Below are 8,745 nucleotides of genomic sequence, written 5' to 3'. Positions count from 1 at the left end.
GTAGTACTTATGTTTAATAATGTGATTTGTATCAGGTTAAAGAACAATATGATAAAAAAAGGGAGATGAGAAAGCCAAGGCTGGTCCAAATGGTATCAGTGTTCAAAATGAAATATTTAAAGACACTATTTTCAAAAAATGTTCTACGAAGTGGAAAAAGACTCATAAAATAATGGAATGTTTAAAAAGCAGAATAAAAATCTATATGCACAGAGGATGAGTTTATTGGTTTTCTGTCTCTTGGGAATAATGAAATTATCTAAAACTGAGAATGCTGATGGACTGTGGACTTTGGGCCTTCTACATGATGCCTGATGAATGCAGGTGGCTGAAGTATGCACTGAGGGAGAAGCAGACTGGTGAACGATGTTGTATACTTATGAATGAAGGCTGTGCTGCTACAAAAAGGAACAATGGCGTGAGGCATGCAATGATGTGAATGAACATGTGGGACATTTGGTGAGACAAAATAAGTCAGAAACAAAAAAAAACAATAGTATAGTCACTTTTAGAAAATGCTTATAAGAAAACAGGAGTCTAGATTGTAAGCTGTTAGAGCAGACACATTAAGTCTGGAGTGGTGATTATCATTTCTGGATTTTGAGAGGCTGTTTTATATATATAACCTGATTTTTAGAGATAAGAACGAAGCCGAATAGGTTGGGGTTAAAGCAATTCAGAACAAAGAGTTAAGGAAGACAGTGCCTAAATTTTTAAACCACAAATATTCTTGGAAACCAATGGAAGAAAGGTTTATTTGATCTGGAACTGAAATTTTCTGTAGTGCATAATCTAATTCAACCTATCTGTATAGCGCATTTGAACAACTGAAACACAGGGAGCACAGAACAAGAAAGAGGACCTTTAATCCTGTTTAGATCATTGTAATACCTGGATACGTCCTAGAGTATATTAAGCAGATAATCAAAAAGTATTGGCAATGCTTCTTGAAGATAACTGTATGATGATATGGCTGTCGCAGTGTGACTGTGTGGTTATGAGAGCCTTGTGTCTGATGTTCCTTTTGTCTACCTATATTTTTAATCCATACGTACAAGTAAAACATATAGATTAAAAATAAAATAATAGGGGGAACAAATGTTAAAACAAATTTAGTAGCTTGAAATGCTGGTCATCGGTGAAGGGGAGGAGTAAGGGGTATGGTATGTATGATTTTTTTTTCTGTTTTCTTTTTATTGCTTTTTCTGAATTGATGCAGATGTTCTAAAAAATGATCATGATGATGAATGTAAAAAAACAAAAACAAAAACAAACAAACTAAAAAAGGATTGGCAAAGTCCCCTGAGGGAGGGGAGAAAGAATATGGAGCTATTAAACCTTACCATCAGGGAATCCCCTGATACTGTGTCAAACTTTCGGGATACCCAAATCAATAGGCCATGCCCTCGATCATGAGGCTTACTCTTGTGAAGCTTATGTAGGTAGTGGAGAAGCTTAGACTACCTACAGGCATGCCTAAGAGGACCTCTGTTGTTGCTCAGATGTAGCCTCGTCTCTCTAAGCCCAACTCTGCAAGTGAAATCATTGCCCTCCCCCCTACATGGGACAAGACATCCAGGGGTGAAAGTCTCCCCGGCAACGTGGGAGATGACTCCTAGGGATGAATCCAGACCTGGCACCATGGGATCAACAATTCCATCCTGACCAAGAGGGGAAAAGAAGTGTAATTAATAAAGTATCAGTGGAAAAGAGAGTTCAAATAAGAGTCCAGAGGTTACTCTTAAGCAAGCTTCAGGTAGACCTTGCTACCTATCATAACCTGCCAACCCCTAATCAGGACCATTCCAGCCAATCCTAAAGAACACCTAGGGCAATAACATAAGATTCCATGAGGGTTCCAGGCACGAGAGTAACTTTCCAGAAACCTACAAACTCCAGATGGGTCCCTGGTCCAGATAAATCCTGAAACCTAGCCAAGCCTCTCCAGAACATCAGATAGTTCTATCTCCTTACCCTTTATTAACGACAGATCCTTTCAATAGGAAAAATTTAGAATTGCCAAAGCCCAAACAACCCCAAAGAGAGGTACGGAAAAATCAAAGGTGATGGTGGAATTATACAGAGAAGATAGGACTTAACAAATGAATATGAAAACTGAATCATTAAACTGATATCTCTGTTAGTCTCCAGTATTTTAGAGCAGTCAGAAGTAAAAACCTAAAATTTTGAAACTGGAACCATGTCAAACTCTGAAATATGTTCTACAACTAATTGTGGTGCTGTGCTTTGAAATTTACAGGTTTTTTTTGTATATATGTTATTTTTCACAAAAAAAGAAGGGGAAAAAGCCAATTGTGATGATAAAAAACAATTTAAGCCCTCTAGCATCCTGTATTCTAGAGCACCTAGAAGGAAAAATATGAGAGGTTCATATGGTAGCCCATGACAAACTCTGGGAACTTCAACCACTTGTTGAAGAGTGCTTTGAAAACCACTGCTTTTTTATTTCTTTGCTTTGCATATATGTTATATTATACAATAAAAAGTTAAATAAAAACCTATATGCATAGTCTAATCCTGTTTTTTCACAGGATATATATAAGTAAAATACATCCATTCAAAAAGGCTCTATAAAAACATTAACAGAAGTTATTTACTGTTGGTGGGAATACAGGTGATTTTTTTCCTCTTCATTTAAGTTTCTCTATTTTGTTTAATGAACATGAACTATTCTCAAAATCTGAAAAAATAAGTAATTTAATAAGATTACTATGGTCTATTTATATAACTCTCTTAGAGATAAAAAGTAAAAAAAAAAAAAAAGGCATAAATGCCAATATATAGAGGAAGCATTTCATAGGAAGAATCTATTTTAACTTTTCCAAAATTAAGGCAACTCCATCTAATTTTCTCAATTCTTGCTTTTTTACCTCTATTAGGACTTTGCTTCCACAAACTTTCGTATCTTCAGATTCTCCCTTTGAACTGATTCCTCACCTTATGCTTTCAAACATACTCAGATTACCCCAATCAACTCCTATATTCTTTCTCTGCCTCCCTTTCCTGCCAAATTTCCACAATGAGTGCTTTCTGGCTTCCATTTTCTCTTTAACCCTTTCCAATCTTGCTTTTATTCTGGGATCTCATCTGAAAATAAAAAATTCCATCTTCAAGAGCACTTGAAGCTTATAAGGGAGGCTTTCTAGAACTGATGATGCTCATAAAGGTGAGCCAAGCCAAGTCTGAATATTTCTCAATCTTCATCACCATTTCAGCTCTTTCATCACTTCATTGGCCCCTCCCTGAATCTTTTGTTGACATGACACAGCATTATTCCTGTCCTCCTTGCTCCCATACCATTCTTTTGATCCATTTCCCTTCAGTAACTCTTTTCTCTTTACACTGAAATTGGGAAAATATTCTTTCATAGCCCCAGCTATTTCTCTACACCGAGCCTCTCCCCTAGCTTCTGTGCATGGCATTGCTAGTTCCAAATCACATATAAAACAAATCTCTTCAGTTTCATCCAACTTCCTACCAATTAGCTGCCCCTTTCTAGCTAATACATTTTAAATTACTGGCATAACATTTTTCTGAGACTTGAAACTTGGGAGTTATCTTGAGTCCTCACTACTTCCTTGTGACCAATGACTAAGTCTTCTTGACTCTTCCTTTAAAATATTTCCTGGATCTATCCTGACCATCCCTTTTCCACCATCAGAACTCCACCCTCATCACTTCAAACCCAAATTTTGTAAGAATTATTTGATTTTCCTGCCACCAGACTCCCGTACAATCACTGCCTGTAGTGCTCATGTCAACACTATCATATCTCCAATAGTTCTCTACTATTTACTATGGAGTTTTTCAAGTTATGTTTGCAGTTTCCACATGAATTTTAATGGATGCTTCACTTTGTTCAAATAAATTTGGATATGCTGCATGTTACACGATTTCTTGGAAGTTAAATATATTACAAAGATTCTGAAAAGTCTGTATAATTTTATTTAACTCTGCGATTCCCAAACTCTTAGCCAACATCCTACCATCTTTTTTGACAGATAAATATGAACAACTTCAAAAACACAGGCATACTTCATTTTATTGTTTCATAGATATTATGTTTTTTATAAATGGAAATTTTGTGACAACCCTGTATTAAGCACATCTATAAGCACCATTTTACCAACAGCACATGCTCACATTTTGGTAATTCTCATAATATTTCAAATTTCTTCATTATTACATCTGTTATGGTGATCAGTGATCTATAATCTTCACTGCTAGGTTTTGCTACTACTGTTACTACTGCAATCCCTTTGGGGAACCACAAATCATGCCCATAAAGACAGCAACTTAATTAATTAATGCTCTGTGTATTCTGATTGCCCCACTGACTGACTGTTCTTCATCTCTCCACCATTCCTCAGGCTTCCCTATTCCCTGAGTCACAACAATATTGAAATTAGGCCAATTAATAACTCTACAATGCCTTTTAAGGGTTCAAGTGAAGGAAGAGTTGCAAGTCTCTGACACTATATCAAAAGCCAGAAATGATTAAGCTTGGTGAGGAAGGCATGCCAAAAGGCAAAATAAGCTAAAAAGCTAGAACACTTGCACCAAACAGTTAACCAAGAAGTTGTGAATGCACAGGAAAAGTTCTTGAAGGAAATTAAAAGTGCTACTCCAGTGTACACACAAATGATAAGAAAGCGAAACACCTTTATTGCCAATACGGAAAAATCATATTGTTATGTTCTGGATAGAAGACCAAGCCAGTTTAAAAGCCAAAACCTAATCCAGAGCAAGGCCCTAATTCTCTTCAATTCTATGAAGGCTGAGAGAAGCAAGGAAGCTGCAAAAGAAAAGTATGGAGCTAGGTTGGTTCATGAAGTTTAAGAAAGAAGTTGTCGCCATAACATAAAAGTGCAAAGTGAAGTAGCAACTGCTGATGCAGAAGCTGCAGAGTAAGTTATCCAGAAGATCTAGGGAAGATTTTTTTTAAAAGTGGCTAAATAAACAACAGACTTTTCAGTATAGATGAGACAACCTTTTATTGGAAGAAAATGACCTCTAGGATTTTCATAGCTAGAGAGGAAAAGTCAATGCCTGGCTTCAAAGCTTCAAAGGACAGGCTGACTCTCTAATTAGGGGCTAATGCAGCTGGTGACTTTAAGCTAAAGCCCATGCTCATTTACCATTGTGAAAATCCTAGGGCCCTCCAGAATTAAGCTAAATTTACTCTGCCTGTGCTCTAAACAGACCTTGAAAGCCCGGATGGCAGCATATCTCTTACACTATAAATATTTTAAGCACACTGTTGAGACCTACCACTCAGAAAAAAAGATTCCTTTCAAAATATTACTGCTCATTGACAATACATCTGGGTACCCAAGAGTTGTGATGGAGATGTACAACAAAGTGAATGTTATTTTCATGCCTGCTAACACAATATCAATGTTGTAGATCAAGGAGACATTTAAACTTTTAAGTCTCATTAATAGGAAATACATTTCATAAGGCTATAGCTACTATACATAATGATTCCTTTGACGGATCTGGGCAAAATAAATTGGAAAGGATTCACCACCTCAGATGCCATTAAGAACCATCATGATTTGTAGAATGAGGTCAAGATACCAACATTTGCAGAAGTTTGGAAGAAGCTGATTCCAACCTTCCTGGATGACTGCAAAGTTTTCAAGACTTCAGGGAAGGAAGTAACTGCAAATGCAGTGGAAAACAGCAAAAGAACTAGAATTAGAATTGAAACCTAAAGATGTGACTGAATGGCTGCAATCTCATATTGAAACTTGAATGGATGAGTAGTTGCTTCTTAGAGATGAACAAAGAAAGTGGTTACTTGAGATGAAATCTACTACTAGTGAAGATGTTATGAACACTGCTGAAATGACAACAAAGGATTTAGAATATTACCTAAACTTAGTTGATAAAGCAGTGGCAGGGTTTGAGAGGACTGACTCCAATTTTGAAAGAAGTTCTACTGTGGGTAAAACGCTACTGAACAGCATCACAGGCTACAGAGAAATCTTCATGAAAGGAAAAAAGTCAATTAACATGTCAAACTTCATTGTTCTATTATTTCAGTAAATGACCATAGTCACCCTAATCTTCAGAAACCACCCTTGATTAGTCAGCAACCATCACTACTGAAGGAAGACCTTCTACCAGTGAAAAGATTATGACTCATTGAAGGCTCAGATCATGGTTAGTATTTTTTAGTAATAAAGTTTTTTTTTGGGGGGGGTGCATGGTCCGGGAATCTAACCCAGGTCTCCCGCATGAAAGGCAGGCAAGGCATTCTAACCACTGAACTACCTATGCACCCACAATAAAGTATTTTTAAACTAAGGTATGTACATTGTTTTTTTTTTTAGATATAATGCTATTGCACACTAGGACTACAGTATAGTTTAAACATAACTTTTTGTATGCACTGGGAAAACAAAAAAATTTATGTGACTCACTTTATTGTGATTATTTGCTTTATTGCGGTGGTCTGGGAACCAAACCTGCAATATCTCCAAGGTATGTCTGCAAAGATGTTCCAAGAAACAGAGTTCACAGAATGGTTTACTACACCAATTCTAAAGCAATTATATAAGTGTCAAAGGTTTTTCATTATCAGGTCCCATACTATTAGAGATAATTATTTTTAACCAGAAAGGAGAAAACACAAAACATTTCCCATTATTTTCAAATGTTTTTTGAATTGTAAAATATAACACATATACAAAGAAAAGAAAGAAAAACAATAATTTTTAAAGCACATTTTAACAAGTAGTTACAGAGCAGATCTCAAGGGTTTATTACAGGTTACTATTCTACTATTTTAGATACTTCCTTCTAGCTGCTCCAAAATACTGGAGGTTAGAAGAAGCATCAATATAGTAATTCAACAGTCACACTCATTTGTTAAATCCTAATTTCTCTATTATAACTCTTCCTTCTCCTGTGATCCTTCTCCCAATCTACAGGGATCTTTGGACAATGCCCATTCTAACTTTTTCATGTTGATAAGGGTCTTGACAATAAGGGATAGGGGGATGTAATTAGTTGATAATCTTGGAGAGGCTGGTCCATCTGGGTTTCAGGATTTATCTGGCCTAGGAACTCTCTGGGGTTTATAGGTTTCAGAAAAAGAAAAATAAACTTAGTGCATGAAACTTTTAGAGAGTCTCAGTTAGAGCCCTAGGTGTTCTTAAGAGTTAACCGTAATCATGTTGGTTGGCGTCTGACAAACTATATGAATTAATAATATCTAGCTGAAGTTTGCATAAGAGTAGCCTCCAAAATAGCCTCTTGAATCTATGTGAACTCTCTTAGCCACTGATGCCTTATTTTGTTACACTTCTTTTTCCCCTTTTGTTCAGGAAGATGTTGTCAATCCCATGGTGTCAGGACCAGACTCATCCCTGTGAGTCATGTCCCACCTAGCGGGTATGGTGATGATTTTCCTTAGGGAGTTTTAGGTTAGAGAGAGAGAGAGAGGCCACATCTGAGCAACAAAAGAGGATCTCTGGAAGTAACTTTCAGGCATAATTATGGGTAGTCTTAGCATCTCCACTACAGAAACAAGTTCCATGAGGGCAAGTCTCAAAATCAAGGGCTTGGCTTATTTTCTTGAGAGTTCCCAATGTTTGAGAGGGTACCAGGGGTTTCTCAGATGGAAAAGTTGAATAGTTACATATTGTCTTCTTCAGTCCCTCAAGGGATTCTACTCAATACTTTTTAATTATCAGCCCACCATAGTCTGAGATGTATCTGGGAATTACATTAAGCTACACAGAATTATAGGGCCTAGTTTCTGTTCCGGACTCCATGAATTTTGGGTTGTTTAAATGAACTATAAAGACAGGTTGACTTAGATTGTGTGTTACAGAAAATTTAGGTTCTAGACCCAATAAACCTCTCTGCCTTTGGTTTCATACTGTAGGTGAAGTTATAGAGTATATACACTATCATTTTTTACCCTGTATTCTGATTTACCTTAGTCCCGGCCAGATTAATCTTTTTTTTATTTCTAACTGGAATCTGATCTCTGTTTTCCATTATGTTAACTGTTATTATATGCAGCAATGCTAACTTTCAGGGCTGCAGGACTCCACCTCTGTGACTGAGATGTCACAGGGGTTGTCAAAGTTCCAAGGAAATATCAGCTGATACACATATAGCTTGGTGTCTCAGAATCTAGAAATATATTTACAACTTCAGACTAAGTGTGGATACTGTAAGAGCTTACAATTTAGGCTCCAATTTTCTTTTGAATATTTTCTGAAAAAGACCATAACATATTTGTTCTTTTTTCTGGCTTGTTTTGTGTAACACATTGTCCCCAAGATTCATTCAATTTGTTGCATGCCTCATGACATTCTTCCTTTTTGCAGCCACACAATGTTCTACCAAATATATATATCACAGTTCACCTTTGTGCTTCTCATTCATTGTACTCTTCAGCCCCCTCCATCCATCGGGCATGATGGATAAGGTCCAAAATAAATAAACCATGTCTTACAATGTCCTCACTTGGTTGTACAATTAGCAGTGCTCTCAATTTTAGGATATTTTCACTGGTCCAAAGAGACAACCGATAAACACAGCTTCACCCAATATAAAATCAAAACTTCCCTAATCTCTTGTCCCTTCCTCTACCCCCAACTATTAACCCATAGTATGGTACAACTAAGTGAGGATCCTATGAGACATGGATTGTTCATTTTGGACATAATTCACGATGCCCAGTGGAAGGAGGTGGCCAAAGGG

General features: G+C 36.8%; 1 protein-coding gene across 1 annotated transcript in view; it reads right to left on the bottom strand.

The window, feature by feature from the left end:
• KATNBL1 (katanin regulatory subunit B1 like 1) overlaps window positions 1–8,745 on the bottom strand; it is a 63,775-nt gene that overhangs the window by 39,164 nt on the left and 15,866 nt on the right. The gene's annotated exons all lie outside the window — the stretch shown is intronic.

The sequence above is a fragment of the Tamandua tetradactyla genome, chromosome 14 (assembly GCF_023851605.1).
Source record: "Tamandua tetradactyla isolate mTamTet1 chromosome 14, mTamTet1.pri, whole genome shotgun sequence".
In the NCBI taxonomy this organism is placed as follows: Eukaryota; Metazoa; Chordata; class Mammalia; order Pilosa; family Myrmecophagidae; genus Tamandua; species Tamandua tetradactyla.
Note: the sequence above shows the minus strand (reverse complement) of the source record. Positions and strands in the feature narration are given on the sequence as shown.